Below are 25,843 nucleotides of genomic sequence, written 5' to 3'. Positions count from 1 at the left end.
GCTGCCTAAGAGGCCTAACATTTTCAGTTTACTCTATGAGCCATACTACCACAGTTAAACAAAGCTTCTCACTACTTCCATTTGTTGCCATGTCATGCATGAAACTCCATTAGACAAGTCCTTGGAAGCACATGATCATTGGTGGTGTGCTTTTCTGGACATTCAACATACCCTGAAAACCAGGAGCAAACATGCAATGTACCATAAACTTAATAATGAAAATAGCTTTCACGATTGTGAAGTCAATTTGTGCAATGCCTGTTGAAAAAGACTGTAGCGTCATTAAGCATAGAACAGCATCACAAATTTGGGTCTCAATTTGGACAATTTGTAAGAACCTGTAAACCACCGAAAATCTATTTACCTAAATTAAGATAAACAAATTAAAGCACCAGTTCAAAGTCAACCTAGACTTCTTCATTGAAAGTCACTGTTTGCAAAGTTTTAGTTGACATGTACTTTCCTTCAGCAAATTTTTGACACACAATTGTTGGTGAATAGGAAGATGAAGATGGGGTTGAATGTAGAGTCAAAGGCTACTGCTAGAAAAGAAACCATGAGGCACAGTGTGCTGCACCCATTAGCCTCCAAGGTGTTTTTCAGGCCAAAGAGCCAAATGCTCATTATTATTTGGTTTTTAAAGGCCAAAAAAGCAAGCCTATCAATAAACAAGAACGAATACAGAATATAGAACTGTGTACGCTGCCCACACACCACTCCGTCACGCGTGAGGAGACTCTGCGCTGCCTAGACACAACAAATTCATTCTCTCTCTCTCTCTCTCTCTCTCTCTCTCTCTCTCTCTCTCTCTCACACACACACACACACACACACACAAATTTGTACACCGCTTTGTGTTTGCTATGGGCGGGTATCCTGCATGCAAGTTCAAGTGGTAGCAACGGCTCAAGTCGGAAGCTGTTGTGTTATAATGCAAGTAATGAGGAGGTCACAATTGTCATTCGGCCCAGCCTGCAGTTCGTATAGCTAGTTCTCATCATGTTCTATTATCATGCTTCTGAGAGAAGTGTCTTTTGTTGTTACAAATATACCGACCATTTATCAACATAACAAAGCAGAAATAAAAGCAACATAGCTCACGTTTGAATTCAACATACATCACATATATACAAGCCTTGCATTGGACGAAATTTGACGAAAAAGGACATCCTCCGACACCGGAGATGAGCATATTGCAACTCTGACACCGAGGTACAAAAAAGGACAGACGGGGGAAAGGCACATCTCTACGTATTATATAAATGGGTGAGGACGGTGCCACCTCCCAGCCATACTTACGTATGGTCGTGTTTCCCCTGTATTCATTGGATTTTCATTACTTTTTTCAGCTTTCTTTTCTGATTTCGGTCTTTGGGCACAAGCATGCATGCACGTAGACTTGTATATCTATTAAATGATGTAACAAACTTGGACGCCCCAAGTCTAGAATCTGTGGCGACCTTACGTAATTTTTAATGGCCTAATGTCACTTAGGCCCCGTCGAGAGTGGTCCATAAGTTGGAACATTATTGTTCACATTATGGCATGCCACACATCAGTTCGTGACATACCCCCCTCTTGAAAGAATGGTAATCGCCCTCGATTATGTCTGCAAAACAAACAGAGGCCATAAACCAGTTCAGTAGGCACTGACCCTTCGTACCGACGCACTAGACCCACACAAATCTAGCACTTACACATAGACGACAGTCACATCACATGAACTCAAATCAATCACATAAAAATTCGTCCTCAAACTCAGACCATGATTTCCAACAATGTATTTAGTAATCGCGTCTAGATCCATCCCGGACCTCACTAATGTCAGATTAACTAATCCTTATTGCTATCATGTCTATAGAGATTGTCAAGACAGAAATGCTGCAGCCATTTCGTCTTTCAGCTGCTGCACTCAAACAAGTCACATGAGAGAGTACAAATCATTCATGTTCAATCTCGGGAATTCCATTTCATAAAGTCATACAACCAGCAAAGTAGTATCCCTGAAACCCAAAGAGATATCTGTGACAAAGGAGCGGAGTGACTCCCCTTTTGTGCAATCCCTTTGCACCAAATTCAACCCTGCTGATCTACGGGATCTCTCGGAGTAGACACAGCTAAACCGAATGCTTAAGGTAAAGTTCCAAAATTTGAGGAGTACTGCTAGCTCCTCCTCCTCCATCCACTTCGCATCCAATGCCGGATAGTTCTCAAGTTTGACTAAGAACCGCCGAACCACTTTACCTTTCACTTTTCTTTCCTTGTGTGCCAAAATCTGTTCAGGAACGAGTATTTTCTCGCTCTCTTCCACTTCGGGTTGCTCATCAGGTTCCCGATCAATTGGCACCTCACCTTTAAAAGGTTTCAGGAGACTCACATGGAATGCATTCTGAATCTTCCAAGTATCTGCCAACTGGACTCAAAAGGAGACATCATTTATCTTTTCTTTAATCTGTGAAGGGCCATAATATCTCATGCTAAGCTTTGGAAAAATCTGCTCCTTTCCCTTTCATTTCCTTAAGCATGCCTTTTCAAAACGTAAGAGCACCCAATTGACTTTCTTTAATTTCAAGTCGCGTCGATGTCGATCTACTGCCTTCTTGTGTCGTTCTTGAGACTTCTCTAGAGCCTCGCGGACCTTGGCAAAATCAGTGTCCAAGTCCCTCGTGTACTGGTCGGCTTCAAAAATCTTGTCTTCAGTGCTTAGAAAGGGAGGAATTTGACTATAATAACACGATTCAATCTTCGATGGGGAAGACGCCATTTGAAGTAATCGAAGGTGCTAAGAAGGTCCCACCAAGGGCAAGTCTTTTTCCCATTGAGTCTTTTGATCAGAAATGTAAGACTTCAATAAATCCAAAACCACTGAATTGGCTATCTCAGATTGCCCATCTGTTTGTGGGTGGAATGATGACGAGAACTGCAACCGCGTGCCAATGTTCTCCCAAATAGCCTTCCAAAATAAACTAGTGAATCGGGGGTCTCTGTCGAAGACTATGGTCTCAGGCATGCCATGTAACCAAAATATCCAAGCAATGAACCATCTCGCTAAATGGTCCGGCTTGACTCTTTTCTTGACTAGAATGAAGTGAGCTTGCTTACTAAATTTGTCAATGCTAGTCCAAATGCCATCATGCCCACTTTGTGTCTTCGGGAGATCAAACATGAAATCCATTGCAATACTTTCCCAGGGGCAGGTAGAAATGGGTAGAGACTGTAGTAATCCCTATGCCTTATGCCTGTCAAACTTGACCTTTTGGCATACTAAACAACTGCGAACAAAGTCGTCCACATCCTTCTTCAGTCTCGGCCAATAGAGATAACGCTCTACCCCCTTCAAGGTAGTATCGATGCCACGGTGACCCGTAAGTGGTGGACAGTGGCACTCTGTCAAGACCTTTTCCCTCAACGGTTGTGTGACACACAACATCGTTTTCTTCATCAAGTAGCCACCACGTATGGAATACCCAGGAACTCTCCCCATTCTACATGTGAGTAATAATGTAGGTAAATTAAGAATCTATGGCGTACTAGTCAACCGTATCCTCGAAGCTTCTGTGATGAATCGCGGAAATAGTCAAATCTAGGGGCTTCTGAGGCAATGCACCTGCCACTAAATTTTTATGTCCTTGAACATGGACAATCTGGAAGTGAAACTCTGACAAGATGTTAGCCAACCGCATCTGCTTTTTCGAAAGCTGCTTCTGGGACAAGAAGTAGCATAGACTCTAATGATCTGTAAAAACTATGAAATCGGCTCCAAGAAGATATCGTTGCCACAGTGTAAGAGCATGGATCACTGCCAATAGCTCTTTCTAATAAATTTGGGCTACCAATTCTCGCCTTGAAAACATTCTGCTTTCATAAGCAATCACTTGGCCTTTGTTGCTAATTGGACTATTTTCTTATTTTTAATGATTAATTTCTTTCTCTAGGATATTTTATTGTGTACACTAAGAACTATTAAAAGATTGTAGCTACAAGAAGTGCCATCAAGAACGGACAACTCTGATGTGTCATTTGATGGGTGACGGTAAACATCGCGAAGGAGTTTCCGTAAGTTCGGTGGAAAGGACCGGCTTACGAGTGCCCCTGATGCGTCACATGATGGGTGACGGGTGCATCAGTAAGGGGGCATTCCGTAGGCTAAGGAGGAAATCCGAACTGAGTAAGAAAATACGCGTAAGAACGCAAGCACAAGAATAAAGATGGGTTCAATGAAGCATTTTACGAAAAGCAGGAACATTCGTGGGAGGGCAGATGCTTTCCCGCGAGGAGTCTGTGTCTGCATTGCATCTGTGCCGTGTTCTGCACCCGGGGACGCCTGGAATGTGTTCATGTAGCATTGTTTTCACTAACTGAGTGAGCTTTTAAAGTTTGAACAAGTTCACACTTTATTTTATAAAGTGGCCAGCCCTTTTATTAATAAAATAAAGCAAGGCTCTCAAAAACCAGCGCTAATAGGTTACGCACGCTGAAAATCAACGATCTCTCTCTCTCCTCTCTCTAGAAAGTGCCAGATTCAGCGATCTTTCTCTCTCCTCTCTCTAGGGCGCCAGGGTTCCGCTTTTTCGGCCTCTATTCCCACCGGGTGCCAGGCCCTATAAAGTAGCAGCCAGCGTTCAGTTTCAAAACACGCCGGAAGCAGCAGAAGAAGCTAGCGCTGGGATTCTGGAGCAAGTGTTGGCGACGGAAATTGCAAGTGTTCGTGTGACGACTGAGTACGGAGGTCGCTTTTCCGAGCAAGGAGCGACAGGTATAAGGTGTTGATACGCATTGAGAATTATTGCTTTGTGTGGTTTGTTTTGCAGGAATCTCCCGTCTTACGGGAAAGCCCTTCATGGGAAGTACGGCTTCACGCCTAAGTCCCTTACGGGAAAGTACGGCTTCGTGCCTAAGTCCCTCACGGGAAGGAACGGCCTTGTGCCCAAGCCCTTTACGGGAAAGCACGACCTTCGGGTCTAAGATTACAGAACGGAGGGGTTTCCTCGGGTTCTCTTGCTTGTATAAGAATTCTCCCTGAATAAAGAATACTTTTGACGGGGGGGGGGGGGGGGACCAGCCCATCTTCTGGTCCCCAATACTGTGTCGATCTTCTCCCTTCTCTCACCTTTGCAAAGTATTTTATTTTTCAGATTTCTAAGTGCTCGTGTACGCTCCCGTTTTGTGACAGTGGTATCAGAGCTCGGACTCCTCTCTTTCTCTGTAAAGAAGGACAATTCCGGGAAGAACGGGAAGAACCATGTCCGGCCAAGGGAGAAGCGTTGAAGAGGAGCTTCAGCAAGTGCAAGCTCAGCTTGCAGATTTGCAACAAATCTTACTATTGCCAGATGTCCAAAAGCTCTTGGGCGGAATGAAGAAAACGAATGGAACCGATGCAGCCAGGCATCCAGACCACACTGTTGGCGTGAGACCACAGGAGGAAAGAGAAGAAGAACGTGCCGAGGTGCACAAAGGATCTTCGGATCGGAATGAACGGCCTACTCCAAGGAAAGGCCAGGAAAAAGAGCTCTCTTTGCTAGACGAGAGCAAGGACATCTCTATCTCATCTCCATCCTATTCTCCTGATTATACTTCTACTTCTCGATCATCTCGTCAGAAGAAGGAAGCTGCTACTACTACTACCCTACATCAACCTAAAGATAAGCCTCGATTCAAGAAGCATGGTCGCAAGTCTCAACATCGCATGAGAGTCTTCAAATCGGGCGACAAGGACATCAAGTTCGAAACCTACAACGGACGGAGAGACATCTCCAAAGCACTGTCCTTCATCGGACAGTTTGAAGACGCCTTTACCAATGGGCACTTCACAGAAAGATCCAAATTACGCCATGTGGGGATGCACCTCAAGGAAACGGCAAGTAATTGGTGGTTAGCCAAGATTCTGGAATGTTCTCAGGCCAGAACTTGGGAGAGCTTCAAATCTGAATTTTATGAACAATTTCTTCCACCTGACTTCGAGCAGGATATACCGAAGGAATGGGACTGGCTTGCCCAGAAGGAACATGAAAGAGTAACGACTTATGTGGACAAGTATTGGTCGGTTCTTCTCAAGGTCACTCCCTTCATGAAGATTGCCGACGAGGAAAAGAAACGAAAGTTCGAAGCGGGTCTTCAACCGCAGCTTCGAAAGAGTATGAAAGTGTATCCGCATGACACCCTTCAGAGGATGATGGAGTCAGCAATCATTGCTGAGGATTTGCACTCAACTAGGACACCCTGAAAAATGGAGCATAGCACTTACCGTGCAAGACAAAGAGGGGTCTACGATGACCAAGGGAGCCAAGGAAGAAAACGTCCTCCATCTAGGGACTATGATCATTCTAAGAAGCCAGAGGGCAATGGCAAGCAAACTAAGTATCTCTCTCCTACTCACCTTCAAACTTTCAGAGAGGAAGGAAGATGCTTCTACTGTGGCGAGAAAGGACATATGAAACCGGATTGCCCGCCAAAGCAGCAACGGCAAGAACAAGCCCCTACGAGGCAAGAGAAAGCAAGGAAGCAACCCGCACCACCAAGCTCGAACTCAATTCCAGATGTTCAGGGAAACACAGAAACGGAGAAAGGGAAGCGTCAACTTCTGAAGGGCTGGGGGTCTTTGAACAACCAGCGAGTACTAATTCTTTATGATCCAGGATCCACAGATAACTTCATCTCCCTGGATACTGCGGAACGTTTGTGCCTCACACCGGCTCAACTTGGCACACCGGTTACATCCGGATCGGCATTCGAGGGGTTGACAACCAATGCAACTCCTGTGTAAGGACAGCTCAATCTTCGGATTGGCGAGTACAAGGACCACGAATCATTTTTGATGGCACCCATCGAGGGATGTGATATCATCTTGGGTATGCCATGGCACTTCCACATGACACCTATTCCCGATTATGTGGAAAAGACCCTCACTTTTGATCATGGGGGTAAGAAAATTAAGATTCATGCTGATGTAGGAGATTGGCAGTTCCCAATTGTAAGCCATATCTCCATTAAGAAAGAAATGAAGAAGTGTGTTTCTGCTTACTTGATTTTTGCACGTGAGAAGGAAAAACTAGTGGGGATTCACTCTCTAGTCTGGACATTAAACGTTTTCAATTTATTGAAAAGTACAAAGATTGTTTCACGGAAACACTCCCTGATGAACTACCTCCGGTATGTCCGGAAGATCACCGCATAGATCTCATACCGGGTAGCTCGTCTCCCAATCAACCCCCTTATCGGGTGAGTCTTGCTCAGCAAGAGGAAATTTTGAAGCAAGTCAACGAGCTTCTAGAGAAAGGGTTAGTACGGCCAAGTGCTTCACCCTACTGCTCTCCAGTTCTACTGGTGCAGAAGAAAGATGGCACGTTTCGAATGTGCATAGACTATAGGTCTTTAAACAAGATTACAATCAAGAATCCCTTTCCGATCCCTTTGATTGATGATATACTTGATAAGTTACAGGATGCAAGTGTCTTTAGTCGCATAGACTTAAAGAGTGGGTATCATCAGATATGGATCGCCCCTGAGGATGTCCATAAGACTGCTTTCCGCACAACCTTTGGACTATATGAATTTTTGGTAATGCCTTTCGGCTTGACCAATGCTCCTGCGACGTTCAATCGCATGATGGACCGCATTTTCAGCCCGTATCGAGCTTTTACGGGAGTATTCTTTGACGACATACTCATCTTCTCTAAGTCAGAAGAGGAACATCGGAAGCACTTGGACTTAGTGTTTCAAGAATTGTGAAAGCATGAGTTGCATGTGAATGCAAAGAAGAGCGAGTTCTTCCTCTCAGAGATACACTATCTCGGCCATGTAGTCTCTCACAATCAAGTGAGTATGGATCCTGCCAAGATCCGAGTGGTAGAGGATTGGCCTATTCCCACTACGGTACATGATGTACGTAGCTTCCTGGGACTATGTTCGTATTATCGAAGGTTTGTCCGAGGATTTGCTCATGTAGCAGGACCACTTCATGATTTGACAAAGACGAAGATTCCTTTCAAATGGGGATCGAGACAACAAGGAGCTTTTGATCGGCTCAAGTACTTGCTAAGCCATGGACCTATTTTGATAGTGCCTGACTTAAGAAAACCATTTGAGGTTCACTGCGATGCTTCAAGCGATTGCATCGGAGCAATGTTAAACCAAGAAGGCCATGCAGTGGCCTACGAAAGCAGACGGCTTAAGGATGCAGAGTTGCATGCATCAATCTACGAAAAGGAACTCACAGCTGTGTTTCACGCCTTATCCAACTGGAAGCACTATCTTCTAGGAGCGGATTTTGTGATCAAGACTGATCACCAGAGTTTGCGATATTTTCTTACACAAAGGAAACTATCTGAGAAGCAGATGAGATGGGCAAACTTTTTGTCTATGTTTCACTTCCAGATCCTTCACACGGCTGGGAGTAAGAATGTGGTCGCGGACGCATTGTCTAGGCGGCCAAGGGTGAACGCTATCACTTCAGTGTATCACCAAGAATTAGAAGCACTACCAGATTTGTATCCGAATGATCCAGATTTCTCCACTATTTGGGGAAAGCTACATCGTGGAGAGAATGAGTTTCCCTATTCCATTCGGGACGGTTATCTCTACCACCATCAGGCCATATGTGTGGCGGAACCATTAAGAAAGAAGATCATGGATGAAGCACACGCTTCGCCTTATGCGGGTCATCGGGGTATCCTCCCTACGACCTTAGCAATGGAAAGATATTTCTTTTGGCCTAGCCTTAAAGCAGACATTGATAAGTATGTCAGGGAATGCTTGGTTTGCCAAAAAGTGAAGTATGATCGGCATAAGACGCCTGGGTTGCTACAACCATTGCCTGTGCCTAATGAACCTTGGGAGAGTATTGCCATGGACTTCATCTTGGACCTCCCTAGAACTCAAACTGGAAATGACGCGATCTGGACCATTGTGGACAGGTTTAGCAAGCAAGCACACTTTATACCAGTCAAGAAAACGATCAAAGCAGATCATATGGCTAGGGTCTTTCTGGCACATATCTTTAAGCATCATGGAATGCCTAAGTCTATTGTGAGTGATCGAGATCCTCGCATGACAGGAAATTTTTGGCGTGCCTTGATGGATAATCTTGGTACGAAGCTGAATTTTTCATCTGCCTACCATCCTCAAACGGCCGGGAAAAGTGAGATAGCCAATTCCACAGTATTGGATATGTTAAAAGCTTATGTGTCAGACCGGCAATCTGGCTGGGAGAAATATTTGCCTCTTGTCGAGTATGCGTATAACAATACCATACACTCATCGATGGGGAAAGCACCTTTTGAGATTCTCTATGGTAAGCCTTTGCTTCCACCGATCCTTTTAACTAAGGATAAGATCTTTGCAGCAGATGAATTTGTCCGGGATTTGGACACAGCCTACGGGCAAGTTAGGAGAGCTATTCTACGCTCTCAGGAAAAGCATAAGAAAGCTGCAGACAAGCACAGGAGGAATCTAGACTTAACAGTCGGACAGTTAGTCTTACTCAAGTTTGAGAAGGCAAGACTTAAGAAACAAGCGTCTCATAAGGGGAAGGTGGTAAAACTTTCTACCCGTTATTATGGGCCGTTTAAGATCACTCAGCAAGTGAATGATGTCACCTTCCGATTAGAGCTACCGCCTAATTGGAGGATCCATAATGCTTTCCATGTCAGCTTACTCCGGCCGTATGTGGGACCGCCTCCGAGTCAGCCTAGTGTTGAGGAACCTCCTGAGGTTGAGGAAACAGAAGAAATACTCCAACCGGAGCAGATAGAAAGTCATCAGGAGCGGCCCCTCAAGTCCGGAAAAATAACACGGAAGTATTTGGTTAAGTTTAAGAACTATTCGAATCTAGATGCTCAGTGGATGAAGCAGGAGGAATTAGCAGCTTATCTCGAGATACTGGAGGTATATGTTCAAGCACTACAGTTGAGGTCAACTGTTTAGAAGCCAGAGGGATGTTGCTAATTGGACTATTTTCTTATTTTTAATGATTAATTTCTTTCTCTAGGATATTTTATTGTATACACTAAGAACTGTTAAAAGATTGTAGCTATAGGAAGTGCCATCAAGAACGGACAACTCTGATGTGTCATTTGATGGGTGACGGTAAACATCGTGAAGGAGTTTCCGTAAGTTCGGTGGAAACGGCCGGCTTACGAGTGTCCCTGATGTGTCACATGATGGGTGACGGGTGCATCAATAAGGGGGCATTCCGTAGGCTAAGGAGGAAATCCGAACTGAGTAAGAAAATACGCGTAAGAACGCAAGCACAAGAATAAAGATGGGTTCAATGAAGCATTTTACGAAAAGCAGGAACATTCGTGGGAGGGCAGATGCTTTCCCGCGAGGAGTCTGTGTCTGCATTGCATCTGTGCCGTGTTCTGCACCCGGGGACGCCTAGAATGTGTTCGTGTAGCATTGTTTTCACTAACTGAGTGAGTTTTTAAAGTTTGAACAAGTTCACACTTTATTTTCTAAAGTGGCCGGTCACTTTTAAGTGACCAGCCTTTTATTAATAAAATAAAGCAAGGCTCTCAAAAACCAGCGCTAATAGGTTACGCACGCTGAAAATCAACGATCTTTCTCTCTCCTCTCTCTAGAAAGCGCTAGATTCAGCGATCTTTCTCTCTCCTCTCTCTAGGGCGCCAGGGTTCCGCTTTTTCGGCCTCTATTCCCGCCGGGTGCCAGGCCCTATAAAGTAGTAGCCAGCGTTCAGTTTCAAAACACACCGGAAGCGGCAGAAGAAGCTAGCGCTGGGATTCTGGAGCAAGTGTTGGCGACGGAAATTGCAAGTGTTCGTGTGACGACTGAGTACGGAGGTCGCTTTTCCGAGCAAGGAGCGATAGGTATAAGGTGTTGATACGCATTGAGAATTATTGCTTTGTGTGGTTTGTTTTGCGGGAAGCTCCCGTCTTACGGGAAAGCCCTTCCGCCTTACGGGAAAGCCCTTCACGGGAAGTATGGCTTCACGCCTAAGTCCCTTACAGGAAAGTACGGCTTCGCGCCTAAGTCCCTCACGGGAAGGAACGGCCTTGTGCCCAAGCCCTTTACGGGAAAGCACGACCTTCGGGTCTAAGATTACAGAACGGAGGGGTTTCCTTGGGTTCTCGTGCTTGTATAAGAATTCTCCCTGAATAAAGAATACTTTTGACGGGGGGGGGACCAGCCCATCTTCTGGTCCCCAATACTGTGTCGATCTTCTCCCTTCTCTCACCTTTGCAAAGTATTTTATTTTTCAGATTTCTAAGTGCTCGTGTACGCTCCCGTTTTGTGACAGCCTTCTTGCACCAAGACTTCTCCCAGACTACGACCACAAGCGTCGCAATAAACTTCTAATGGATTTTGCAAATCTGGCAAAGCCAACACTGGTCCAATAGTCAATTTTTCCTTAAGTGACTAGAAAGCAGTCACCTCTGTGGGTCCCCACGAGAAAGGGACTTCTTTCTGAGTCAATAAGGGCAAGGGCGAAGCTATCTTTGCAAACTTCCGAATGAACCGCCGATAGTAAGAGCCACAAGCCCAAAAAGCTTGGAACTTCATGAACATTCTTCAAGTCAGGCCAATCGCGGATAGTCTCAATTTTCGCCGGGTCCATCTGTACTCCCGCTGCTGAGACGATGTGTCCCAAGAAATGTATTTCCGGCAAGAAAAACTCGCTCTTTTTGGCATTAATAACCAATCTATGATCACGCAATGCCTGAAAGACATGTAGCAGATGGTGTCCATGCTTTGCATCATTCTTGGATGTTAGGTGCAGCGGAATGAATGTTTGAACTTTGCTCAAGATGAGTGCTCCGAACTGTGCTCAAGGTTCCTTTTGTTCTTATGGAAGGGAGAGCCTTCCGTTCTTAATGAGAGAGTGCAATGAACACAAACAAAGTGAATGGACACTGTGCGTGAAAGTGTATGAGACTGAGAGATAGAGAAGAGAATACGACACCAGAGATGTTGTAAAACCCTCCTCCAAAAGCCCCACTCTCTATGGCGAGAGCGGTCTACTTATGATTGCACAAATCTCTACAATGCTTCGACTTGCCGACGATGTCGATGACGATGAGGACGACGACGAGACGGGCTGAAATCTGAAAACGCTAAGGGCTGAAATCTGCAAATCTTCTATCTGCTGAATTCTGACTCTATGTCGGTGACGATGTCGATGATGACGATGCGACGACGACGCGCTGAAAACACAGATGCTGAAATCTGCGTTTTCCGGGCTGAAACTGTAAACCTTGCGGAAACTGACCGTGCAGCGAGGAACTGCTGCGGGAAGGTGAGATCTGCGAGGTTCGGGGGTTCTTCTGCAAGTGCTAAAGGCTGAAAACTGAAAACGCTGGTCCTGTGGCTGATTCTGTCGCAATGATCTGCAAAAATGCTGAGGTTGATCTACAAACCAAAAACGCTAGGGCTGAAAACTGACCTTGCAGGGAAATTTGCTAACGCTAGGAAATCTGTTGTGTAGCCGTGGGGATCTGCTAATGCTAGGGCCGATCTGCTATCTACTGTCGTCGGGAATCTGCAAGGGCAAAAACGTTGGCTGATCTGGTGCAAAAACGCTAGGCCTTCTATTGAGAGAAAACGCCAGAGTTGTCGAGGGGGTTGGTCTTGCTGAGAAGTTGCCTGTTGAGCAAGATGCTCCTGTTGCCTCTTCTGTCAATTAGTGCTAGCCTAGGTTTGCTTATATACAAACTTACTCAATTTGCCCTACCTAATTTCCCACAAAAGTCACTTAAAAATAATAAGCAAAAAATGTCAAAAATAGGAAAAATAGGCTAAATGCATTGGAAAATTCCCCTGAAGGATTCTAATGGATTCTGATGGGAATGCTTATGATCATGCTGTGTGCACCCGGAGGATATGCATCTACACTAAGTGTCTGGACATGCACGGTCTACGAACAGACTCACAAAAGTGCCAGATCACTTCCTATTCTAGACTGACTTGACTGAACTGAACCCTGGTCATGTTGTAGCTTGTCCGCGGACACATAGGGTTGGATGTGTCACGTGACATTGGAAAAAACTATAATGTCATCAAAGAAAGTGTCCACAAAAGATCGATGCTCTCTGAAAATCCTATCCATCATTCGGTTGAAAGTTGCTGGAGCATTTGTAAGTCCAAAAGGCATCACCAAAAATTCGTATAAACCAAAGCTAGTCCGAAAGGCTGTCTTATATACATCTCCATGATGATATCCACTTTTCAAATCAATCTTGCTGAAACAAGAGGATCCCTTAAGTCTGTCAAGAATATCATCCATCCTTGGAATCGGGAATCTGTTTTCGATGGTGATTTTATTGAGAGCTCTATAATCAATGCACATTCTCCAAGATCTGTCTTTCTTTAGTACTAATAAAACCGGAGAACAATAAGGCAATGTACTAGGTTAGATAAGACCCTTTTCTAATAGTTCTTTGACTTGGTTCATGATTTCACTCGGCTAACTTGGTAAGGTTGATTGTTCGGTGGTGTGCTCCCACGAATCAAATCAATGGTATGGTCCTCAGAACAAGGTGGAGGTAACTCGCCTGGTAGGCCTTCTGAGAAACAATGAGCATGGGTGTGTAGAAAATATTGTCGTTCTTTATCCAATTCTGATATATTGGTTCTTTGTTCATCATTCAATTCTTTCAAATAGATCGAGTAAACAAAAAACTGGAATTCATTTATTTCGAAATGGCCGAAGCAGATACAATACGCATGGACTCTCCCTTCAATTTTACATCAAGTACAATTTTCCTGCCCTTCTCATTGGTCAAAGTCGCTTTCTTGGCCCGATAGTCGACCACGGCGTTGTTCTTGGGGTATCAAGGGATTCCTAGGAGGACGTCACATCCTTCCAAAGGCATGATGTAAAAGTCCTCGTGCCTTAAATACCCCTGACAATGCAAACGAAGTTTGCCAATGACAATTGTAATGGCAACATCCCGTCCGGGCGCTGCTAGAACTGCCTCCGTCGGTGGGCCCATCCCGTCGAACGTAATCTCAAGTCAAGCCGCCAATTCAGGTGAAATGAAGTTGGCCTTGGCTCCTCCATCAAAGAAAATGAGGGCTTCCTGATCCTTTACTTTGCTCCATGCACGGCAAACTTCCGTATTTTCGTCCGGTCCCCATGCAATCCGGTACCAGTTCTGCTTTCATCTTGCCTTTTCTGCCACGTTCTTCTGTTGATCTAGAACTCTCATGCCTTTCTTCAGTTTGTCCTCATTGTGCCTTTTTGGGGCACTTTGCGGAGATGTGTCCTTGTTCCCCACAACCAAAACACTTCCCCTCCTAGAGATAGCCAGCTCTCTGTTCCGCAATCAATTCATCCGGTGAATTGTATGCAGCATGTCCAGGTGTGAAGGTAACAATAGGTGATGTAAAGATTGACCAAAACTTCTTTGTACAGGATACATCTTCATATCATCTCATCCTTGGACAACCCTACATTGTGGGAGTTCGAACGGAAACAAAGGTAATGGACGATGGTTCAGCATATGCTAGAATACGTAGCAAAGATGGTAAACGAGCTGTCCAATTTCTCACAGTCTATGTAAACCATGAAAGAAATCGTGACAAATTGAGACCGTCATTAAAGCCAAGGGATTATCACTCTGTTTTTTGACATGCATGCATGGCGTGCTAGTAAGGTGGAATCAAGTCCACTCAATCACTGTTTACACTTCCACCACAACACGAGCTACTCTGTCAAGGACCTCTCTCATCCGCCTAATGGTCACGATGTATTCCACTCGATGTGATGCCCACATGCACTGAACTCACACAATTCTTGATTACATGCTTAAGACACAACGTAGCCCTTTGTATCGACTTCCTAGAATCGCATATGAAGCAAGTCAAACGGTCCAAAAGACATGCAAGAGCAAAATACTAAGTTCGGGGTGGATGCTTGACATCAAAAAATGGTTTGGAAGATGGGATGCATGTCACTTGGTCAAGGATGCGTCAATCAACACCCAAGTCAATGAAGCCTTCTTACAACGAATGTATCACAGCTTGGGAGAAATTCGGAGGTTCTCGCTTCAGTCATTACACCACACACGTTGCCCCAAACTACAAATCTCTCTTTGCCTCCGAATGAGGTAACCGAACCCATCCCTACATCCTTGATCCCATCTTGCAACAACTCGTAAAACGCGTTGGGCTGATGATGTGGCAAATCTCCGAAAATCATGTCGAAAGGCCGACGTGGCAGGCTGTACAGATCTCTGCAATTCGTGCTGACATGCTAACGTGGCAGCTGTACGGAATTTCCGTAACTTATGCTGACTGTTTTTGGTAAATTCTGGGAACTTGTTGCTTTTGGGATTTTTGCTTTATAAGTTTAGAGCTTTTAGAGACCAATTGCTTTTGAGTTTCAAAGCTTTTGGGGCTCTGCTTTTGGGCATCCCTTGTAAGAATAAATACGCCCAAGGGCCTCATTTCTTAGGGCATCTGGAAGCAGAGTCTGAGAGTAAGCACCCGCGGGCTCATTGTACTTTGGTAAAAGATTAATATAAAAATAAATACCTGTTAGGTGCAGCGGAATGAATGTTTGCGCTTTGCTCAAGATGAGTGCTCCGAACTGTGCTCAAGGTTCCTTTTAGTTCTTATGGAAGGGAGAGCCTTCCGTTCTTAATGGAATGTGCTATGATCACAACAAAGTGAATGGACACTGTGTGTGCAAGTGTATGAGACTAAGAGATAGAGAGAGAGAAGAGAGATACGACACCAGAGACGTTGTAAAAACTCTCCTCCGAAGGCCCCACTCTCGTCGGCGAGAGTGGTCTACTATTGATTGCACAAAGTGGTACAATGCGTATGCAATGGACTGATGCAACTTGGGACTATGCCGATGACGACGACGGTGATGACGATGACGACTTTAGAGCTGAAATCTGTGGTCTTCTAACTGCTGAATTTCGGGACCGTTTCGGTGGCTGAAAATTACTGTTTTGGCTACGTTTTCGAGGGCTGAAAATAGGGGTCTTCTGCAATGCTTCGAGGGCTGAATCTGCTACCGATCTGAAGGCTGAAAACGCTGCTGCATTTGCTTCAAAACAGGCTGAAAATGAAAACGCTGAAGTGATCTGCTACAGATTGGCTACAAACCAAAAACGCTGGCTGTCTTCTATTGCCAAGGGCTGAATACCAAAAACGCTGCTGTTCTTCTCTAGCGTTAGTAGAAAACGTTGGCTATCTGGGGGAGATGGCGACCATGGGAAAAACGCAAGGGATCTGGTGCTGACGATGGTGTGCAAAAACGCTACACAAGCTGGTGGTGATGGCGATGATGCAACTGAGAAAACGCTAGGGCTGATGTGTCTATGGCGAGGATGGAGGAACCAAACGCCAAGGGGTTACTGCTGGGGGTTCTACTGAGAAGGTGCTTGTTGAGTATGTGCTCCTGCTGCCTCTTCTGCCAGAAAGTGCTAACTTGGGTTTGCTTATATATTAACTTAGCAAAATTGCCCTACCTACTTTTGTTGGAAAGTCACTTAAAAATAATAAGTGAAAAATACCAAAAATAGGGAAAATAGGCTAAATGCACTGGAAAATTCCCCTGACTGAATCTGATGGATTCTGAAGGGAATACTGATGATCATGCTGTCTGCAACCAAAGGATATGCATCTACACTCAGTGACTGGGCATGCACGGTCTACGAATAGACTCATAAAAGTGTCAGATCGCTTTTAATCTAGACTGGCTGGACTGACTGAACCCTGATCATGTTGTAGCTTGTCCATGGACAGATAGGGTTGGATGTGTCACGTGACATCCCCTCCTTTTCAAAGTGAGGTACTGGTACCGAACTATATGGCGTCGAGGGAGATTGCCAATAGCATCCGGAATCCTAGAAGGGACTCTTCGCCGGCCCACTCTGATGTGTGGGTCGTGCGGTACTTGAACTTCATAAAAGGCTGCAACGCTTGCTTCTTTGGGCCGCGCCGAAAGCGACACAGTCTTCTGTGGGTCGTGCGGTACTTGAACTTGATAAAGGTCTGCAACGCTTGCTTCTTTGGGCCGCACTGAAAGCGACACAAAGTCTTCTGTGGCTCCTTCCTTGCTTCAACTTCATCTAGAGTCCTGCTTCCTTCTTCTTCAAGAATCTCCATGGCTGAAAAGTCCTGAAACCACTTCCAACACAAAACCATGAACATACAGATTCCATGTAAAGTGAAGGGAAAAAATCTTATCTTCTCTAAAGACTGTGTATGCAATGTAGATGAACATAGAGACGGAGTGAAAACCCGTTCATCAAACACATACAAACAATGAGATCGAATCTTTCCTGTTTGATCGAAATCAGTCAACTGTGGCAAATCACAATGGAAATGCGAATACTTGGTGCTCATACTTTCATGTGCTCTTTCTACAAATGTGTCATGCCAAGGAAGAGACATGGAATATGACTTCCTTGAATGCATTCTTTTCAGCTTTTCATGAAAAATCCGCATATATTCGTGCTCATTCATGAGTGAAACGTGCTCAACGTACAATATGTCATGCCTAGGAAAAGGGATCACATCAAGACGCTGACTAAAATACAGGAAACGATCACGAATGAAACACTCGAACAATGCGTGCATATCAATCATGCGAACACATAATACTTCTTGTCAGGGTTCTTTAGACCTAGGCTCGAGAGCCAAGATCGGTTTTTCCTGAGTGATCGAATCGTCCTGCGGGGGTTCTTTGGACCTCGACTCAAAAGCCAAGATCGGTTCTTCGTGATTGATCGAATCTACAACGAGGTTAGCTTCGCTAGAAAAAGCATCAACTAACACATCATCCTTGTGAACAATCACATCTTCTTCATGCAACTCATCACGCTTGTGAGAAATCACATCTTGATCATGCAAATCATCATGCTTATCTTTGTCATCCAAACCATCATGCCAATCATTATCATTCAAATCATCATGCTTCTCATAATCATGCAAATCCTGTGTGTCATGCTTTGGAGAAAAAGAGACTGAGAGAGTCTCCTTCTCCTAAATCCTTTCAATCTTGTCCTGCATATTAGCAATGAGAGATGGAGAATGAGCAATGTCCTCTCCATGAATGACGATAGGAGAACCACTTGTGGCATTGAGAGTTATAGTGTTAGTCATAAAATCCATGAGAGCGTCATTATCACGAAACCATCGAATGCCCAAAATCATATCACATCTTGAGAGAGGAGAAACAACAAAAACTTCTAGTGAAGGCAGTCTGTTGAATTGCAAACAACACATCAAGGCACTCCTCCGTGATGAGAGCGTCCATATCGGGACGTAAGCCAGAGACCTGGATAGGAGATCTCGGACTAACTTCGAGGCGGGCTCTCTCAACAAGAGAGGAACTGATCACATCATGCATACTACCTGGGTCAAACAATATGACAAAACGGTGCCCCGACGTACGACAATAACATTTAATGAGAGAATCATCAATGGGAGGGTCATGAGAAACTTGGGACACACTCGTTTTATCATTCATTGCATTGACAGAGAAAGTGGGTTCTGTGGATTCTTTAGATTCAAGCTTAGGACATGTTCTTTTTATGTGACCTTTAATGTAACAATGAAAACAACGACCTTTCTTAGAATAAGTGCTTTGCTCTTCCGACGTGATGTATTCTCCTACAATTCCTTATGCTACCTTTTCATCTGGAGTAAGCTTAGGTTTAGCAATTGTGTTAGCCTTACCCTTAGATTCATTGGAAGAATTCTTTGATGAGAGACTGTTGGAAGATTGGTTAGAAGAGTAATCATTCTTACCATTCTTACCGTTCTTACCGTTCTGAGGGTTCTGAGAAGTTTGCGAGGTACTTGTGGAAGTCTTGTTCTCCTTAGGCTTTCCCTTGTTGTGCTTCATCTCCTACGCGAGAGCAATCGCTACCGCCTTGTTGAGATCGATTGGATCGAGTACCTCGACATCGTACTTGATATACTCGTCCAATCCAAAGAGAAAAGCCTCTTTGCGCTCATCATCCGATTTTCGTAATTGAGTACCGAGCTGCAAAACACGATTAGAAAAAGACATAACTGGCATACCATTTTGCATGAGAGAGCGCCAATCGTCCTTCAATCGTGCGAGGTACTGAGGTGGCATAAACCGCGCCTTGAGCTTGTCTTGGAAATCAGCCCAATCGAAGGAAAGGGGCGTGAATCCGTCGGCTTCCTCTAGATGCGCGGCTAGCTGTGCCTCTTGCCATGCGTGGTACCAATTAATGGCATCACCGGCAAGGTACATAGCTGCCGTCAAAACCTTGCTATTTTCTGTCTTCTTAGTTGTCGCAAAATAAGCATTAAATTGATGCAACCAAGAATGAATAACCGTAGCATCCATCTTACCGTCATACTTACTAAAAGTCAACTTCTTTGTGACTGGATGGTTGAAATCCGTATCGTGGCTTGCGCCACTTGAGGAATTCCCACGATCTTTGGGTGGTTCGGTCTTCGAGCCTAGCACTTGTCGAAGCAATTCTTGAGTGCGTAGCTCTCTTTGAGCGGCACACTCGGCCTCCCTTTCTGCTTTTCGTTCATTTCTTTCATCGCGCTCGCGTTCGAAAGCAAGGCGATTGGTTTCTTGTTGTGCCAACGCAACTCGATTCGCTTCTAAAGTAAGGAGAGTCGCTTCTTGTTGTTGTAGTGCGTTTCTTTCATTTCGTTCCATCGTAATGCGAGTCGCTTCTTGTTGTTTAAGTGTGTTTCTTTCATTTCGTTCCATCATAATGCGAGTCGCTTCTTGTTGTGCCAGCATCATGTCCATCATTGACTTGACCATCATTTCCATAGAAGTTAGAACAACTCGTGGCGTAGATGGCGAAGGGGGAAGGTTGGAAAAATCTCCTGGTGGGGAGAATCCTTCGTCGCCTCTCTCATGCTCATCACCTGTATACGAAGTATCCATTCCACTTCGTGTGACGACCATGCACTAGGATCTTTGGTTCTTAAGTTCACGAGGAACTTGGGTTCTTGAGGGTCTTGGATTCTTGGGTTCTTGGGTTCTTGAGGATCTTGAGGTTCTTGAGGGTCTTGAGGTTTTCTTTCGCTTGCAAACCGTGTTTGAGAAGGATCTTCTCTTCACCCGAGTTCTACTCCTTTCCGCGGGCGCACCCCTTGGCGGCCTTGCGCTCACATCAAGGTTGCTTTTTCCCACCTCACGTCGATTGGCAGGCCGCTAAGTGCACGGTGCGCTCTCAATGAGTGAAAAGAGACACAAGGGGAGGCTGGACAAGCCCTTCTTTCTTGGGATTCCTGTCACTCTTCAAAAACACAATTAGGAATCGACACGCCCAAGCAAACTTGGGTTCGTGCGACCTCAACAAGCAAAAAAAATTCTTGTGGTTCTTGTGGTTCTTTTCTTGAGTGATACAGAACACTACCAAAGCTTTGATACCAATGTTAGGCGCAGCGGAATGAATGTTTGCGCTTTGCTCAAGATGAGTGCTCCGAACTGTGCTCAAGGTTCCTTTTAGTTCTTATGGAAGGGAGAGCCTTCCGTTCTTAATGGAATGTGCTATGATCAGAACAAAGTGAATGGACACTGTGTGTGCAAGCGTATGAGACTGAGAGATAGAGAGAGAAGAGAGATATGACACCAGAAACGTTGTAAAAACCCTCCTCTGAAGGCCCCACTCTCGTCGGCGAGAGTGGTCTACTATTGATTGCACAAAGTGGTACAATGCGTATGCAATGGACTGATGCAACTTGGGACTATGCCGATGACGACGACGGTGATGACGACGACGACGACTTTAGGGCTGAAATCTATGGTCTTCTAACTACTGAATTTCGGGACTGTTTCGGTGGCTGAAAATGACTGTTTTGGCTGCGTTTTCGAGGGCTGAAAATGGGGGTCTTCTGCAATGCTTCGAGGGCTGAATTTGCTACCGATCTGAAGGCTGAAAACGCTGCTGCATTTGCTTCAAAACAGGCTGAAAATGAAAACGCTGAACTGATCTGCTACAGATTGGCTACAAACCAAAAATGCTCGCTGTCTTCTACTGCCAAGGGCTGAATACCAAAAACGCTGCTGTTCTTTTCTAGCGTTAGTAGAAAATGTTGGCTATCTGGGGGAGATGGCGACCATGGGAAAAACGCCAGGGATCTGGTGCTGACGATGGTGTGCAAAAACGCTACACAAGCTGGTGGTGATGGCGATGATGCAATTGAGAAAACGCTGGGGCTGATGTGTCTATGGCGAGGATGGAGGAACCAAACGCCAAGGGGTTACTGCTGGGGGTTCTGCTGAGAAGGTGTCTGTTGAGCATGTGCTCCTGCTGCCTCTTCTGCCAGAAAGTGCTAACTTGGGTTTGCTTATATATTAACTTAGCAAAATTGCCCTACCTACTTTTGTTGGAAAGTCACTTAAAAATAATAAGTGCAAAATACCAAAAAAAGGAAAAATAGGCTAAATGCACTGGAAAATTCCCCTGACTGAATCTGATGGATTCTGAAGGGAATACTGATGATCATGTTGTGTGCAACCAGAGGATATGCATCTACACTCAGTGACTGGGCATGCATGGTCTACGAATAGACTCACAATAGTGCCAGATCACTTCTAATCTAGATTGACTGGACTGACTGAACCCTGATCATGTTGTCGCTTGTCCACAGACACATAGGGTTGGATGTGTCACGTGACAATACCGAAAGGGGCGTCAGTCTTTGGGGCCAATACCTCTTGGCAAGGAACTACGCCGGGCTGTGTCAACTTTATTGTGAATTGTGAATAAGTTGGAAGTGAATCTTTGCAGTGTCGCGGTAGGATCTTCACGTGGGTGTCCAAGTTTGTTACAGCACGGGTCTCTCAGCCCAACCTGCTTGTTTCGGCACCCACCTTGATCAGTCCCTGGACGACCCTTCATTGAGCCTCCCCTAAGTTTGCAGCCCTTTGCATTGCATGTTGACAGGGCAAGCCTGTAAAGAGACACCTTGCACAATTCAGAGAGATGGCCATGTGGATGTATATTTCCAAATGTGGTCTGATTTCGTACGGTGAGCGTGAGTAGGCATGAGGCACCCAAAATAGGACCAACTGATAATAAACAATTGTGGATGGCATGTGGATGTATATTTCCAAATGTGTTTTGATTTCCTACGGTGAGGGTGAGTAAGCATGAGGCACCCAAAATAGGACCAACAGATAATAAACAATTTTGTGGTGCGAGCATATGTCCACAACATACTTGGGAAAATCATGCTTAGCACTTATAGACAAATATATATTAGATCTACACTGCTTCAAAGATTATCCCATTGATTGAGAATTCCAACAGACTAGATATTTAGAAGGGACCTACACAGCAACGTCCATTCCATTCTCTCTCTCTCTCTCTCTCTCTCTCTCTCTCTCTCTCTCTCTCTCTCTCTCTCTCTCTCTCTCTCTCTCTCTCTCTCTCTCTCTCTCTCTCTCTCTCTCTCTCTCTCTCTCTGTGACGAAAGTGCTCTCGCTCTCTCTGCAGGTGACGCAGGAGGTGCAAGGCACCGCAGAGGCTACAGCAGATTCAGTGCGCAGGGCTGAAGAGGACGCGCAGGCCTGTTTAAATGAAGTGACGCGGGTGACACAGCAAGTGCAAGGCGCGCAGAGGCTGCAGAGGGCACGCAGGTGACGCAGCAAGTACAGGACACATAGAGGCTGTAGCAGACTCAGCGCGCAGGGCTAAAGAGGGCGATTCCTCATCTTCGTGCTCAGCCAATGAGGTCTCTCTCTCTTGCAGGGCGCAAGCTTCTCCCATAGAGGGGGCTGCGCGTAGATTGAGCCAGCACCCAACAAGGGCTTGTCTGAGCCGTTAGACGACCCTGCTGGGGGGCCGCGTGCATTTCTCTGCCACTGCGCAAGTTTATGTTTTTATGTTTGGAAGGTCACACGGATTCATCACAGGACAGCAGGCGCAAGGCCTTCATTTGAGCTGCCTCGGTTGCTAACGCCCGCAGTGGGCTGAGTTGATGTATACACCTGCATCGGGTTTGTAGTATTTTTTTTTCTCCGCCTGAACTCTGCCGAGCCAGAGCGTCGAGCTATTTTGGAGGTTATGCTGATTCCTCGAGTGAGCCACGAACCCACATCTTTGTATGCCAATAGTTGGGTGAGCCGTGCTCCGATCCCTCACCATTTTGTATTGTAAGGCGTGGTGGGCTCGCCGAGCTGAGTAGGATATACCCTCGCTCGCCTATCCTTGTTTTTGGATTGGTTTCTAGTGTGCCCTGTCCGCATGGACTCAGCCGAGCCAGAGCATCGAGCTATACCCGCATCGCCAATGGAGGCCATGATCATTTCGCCAATATGTAAGCCCCATACGCAGGCAACTTTTGCGCTTACAAACAAGCGGATAACACAAATGGAAAGGGAGATGAAAGAATGGAAAGCAGAGACGGAGGAATGGTGGAAAGAGAAGGCCAACCTTCTTTAAATGTTTCTCAATGAAGGCGCGCAATGGAAGAAGGAGAAAGAGAACTTGCACGCAGAGCTACAAGCATTTAAGGCGGATTCACAAGCACTTAGAGAAGAGGTCACAGCCCTCAAGCGAGAGCTTGCGGATAGAGTAAGCAGTGGACTGGAAGAAGGGGAATTTCAGCCCTCGGTGATAGACGAGATCAAGGTCATCAAGGAGCAAGTACGGATGATCACAGAGGAGGAGAAACAGAAGGTGGTAAAGACATCTTCGTGGATGGATGTGATCACGAAGACGCAGAAGAAGGCGGATGAGGCCGAGAAATGGATAGAAGTCGCTAAGAAAGGGAAAGAGAAAGAAACCACATCCGTCCCCACTCCTACAATCATCAACATGACCCTAGAAGAAGAGCAGCGAAGGAAAACTAGAGCCTTGCATATAAGAGTAACCGGTCTATAAGACCGAGATGATGTGGAAGGGGAAGTTGAAGAACTTCTCCGCATGATGGGTAGTGAGGCTACTCATACAAAGGCATGGAGGGTAGGGAAGAAGACACGATGGGGAGACTTCAAAGGGAGAGCTTTAATCATCCGTTTCCCATCCATGGAGGCAAAGGACTTCTTGAAGAAGCGCTCTACACTAAAGAAAACGGGCATATTCCTTGGAGATGACCTCACTCTCACACAACTTGCGCATATGAGAGAGGTAATGCCAGAGATTCAAGCGGCAAGGGAGAAGGGAAAGACTGCCTTCTACAGAAATGGCCGGGTAGTGATTGTAGAGCGGCGCTCCACATGACGGTGCAAGACCAATGGGACCACACTCAAAGTTGACACCTGGAATTGTAATGAATCTATGCGCCTTGATGTGGGTGCTTTTGAGGATAGTTTTACAGGAAGAGACATCGTCTTCTACTCTGAGACACATCAGGCCCCGGGGCAATCTATGCCTCACATTAGTGGATATAGATGGGAGACAGCCTGTAGACAGGAGACACGATCAGAGCACAGAGGGCGGGGCTCAGGAGTGGCAGTGTTATTCAGGGAGGAGTTGCAGTCATTGATACATATAGCCCGCAGGGATGAGCAAGCTAGGTACATGTGGGTGAGATTGAGAGTAGAGACAGGCAGATATCTTTACATTGCTATTTGCTACTTTCGCTCGAATACGTCAGTTTATGCACCACCCAGAGGACAGTCCCCCTTCTCTATTTTGGATGATGACATATGGGAGTTCTCTAGAGATGGTGACATCATCATTCTAGGGGATTTCAATGCTAGGACTGTCCATCATCAGACAGTATTTTATGATACTTCAGAGGAGATGCTAAGAGAGTTGGATATTGCAGAGACGGACCTATCCACACTATCCCAGGATGGAGAACACACTGAGTATGGACGACACTTGATAGACATGGGGACTGCACATGGATTGGCCATCTTGAATGGCCTACAGAGATTTCCTGCTGCCGAGGGTTTTACACGCTTTCCACACACACATGGAGCCAAGACAGTGGATTATGTCATGGCACAGCCGAGCCTCATCTCTAGTATCCAGGACCTCACGGTTGGACCCACACCTATTGGTGTGGCAGTGGATCATGCTCTTGTGTCGCTGACCATTTCTTTTCAGTGTAGTGTAGCACATAGGCTACGGGCAACAGCCCCTACTCGCTACACCTTCACGCGGGAGACGGACTCTGTATACATAGATGGGATCTACAGATGCCTATGCATAGAGGAGCCAGGGCGACCTCTGGAGAAGCTTACTACTATACTGACACATACACTACATGATGCAGCAGCAGAGGCATACCCACATACCCGGCCTGAGCAGAGACGCTGTTCGGGGAGCATGCCCAAAAACAGCTGGTATGATGAGGAATGCCGGGACACTAGAGCTAGACTTCAAAGGGAGGTGCTTTTGGGGGACATCACTCACAGGCAGTCACAGATTGACTTCCGACGCCTAGTGCGGCAGAAGAAGAGGGCATTTTTGGCTCGCTTAGAGCAGGATCTATACCAGCTATTCTTGAGTCAGGACTCATGTGAGTCATGGAGGCTCTTTCATGAGCACTCCCCCCCCCCCCCTGCCATCACTTCTACAGAGGCAGTTCCTGAGCAGCCCCCCCTTCCCGACCCCCCCCCCCCCGATCCATGCCCACACACATGTGCTTTTTTCACCACTGAGATGGTGAGGAAGGCCATTGACAGGATGAGGACTGGGAGAGCATACGATCATGATGGCTTAGTGGCTAAGCATTTCAGGCATGCCAGAGATTTACTAGCAGAGCTTCTAGCAGTTATGTTTAACCGTGCCATGTGTGAGGGCTTGCCTGATACTTGGAGCCTATCTACTATTGTACCTATCTTCAAGTCGGGAGACCCTATGGAACCTCGGAACTATCACACTATCATGATTGGGCACACATTGGCACGGTTGTAAGCATCTATTCTTGAACAGCAGACAGCTGAGTAGATGGGCAGAGAGGGAGG

The 25,843-nt window shown here is 45.7% G+C and overlaps 1 protein-coding gene across 2 annotated transcripts in view; it reads right to left on the bottom strand.

Moving 5' to 3' along the window:
- Window positions 1-401: 401 nt before the first annotated feature.
- The window catches only part of LOC147433282 (uncharacterized), a 74,443-nt gene continuing 49,001 nt past the window's right edge, over window positions 402-25,843 (bottom strand). For both annotated transcript variants that reach the window (XM_086491738.1, XM_086491739.1), the window contains exon 3: window positions 402-747. The gene's annotated coding sequence lies outside the window, so the exon portion shown is untranslated. The remainder of the gene's footprint in view (window positions 748-25,843) is intronic.

Source organism: Adiantum capillus-veneris, chromosome 20, assembly GCF_014529385.1.
Source record: "Adiantum capillus-veneris isolate H3 chromosome 20, ASM1452938v2, whole genome shotgun sequence".
NCBI classification, from domain to species: Eukaryota; Viridiplantae; Streptophyta; class Polypodiopsida; order Polypodiales; family Pteridaceae; genus Adiantum; species Adiantum capillus-veneris.
The sequence above is the reverse complement of the archived record's forward strand: the minus strand, read 5'-3'. Positions and strand labels throughout refer to the sequence as shown.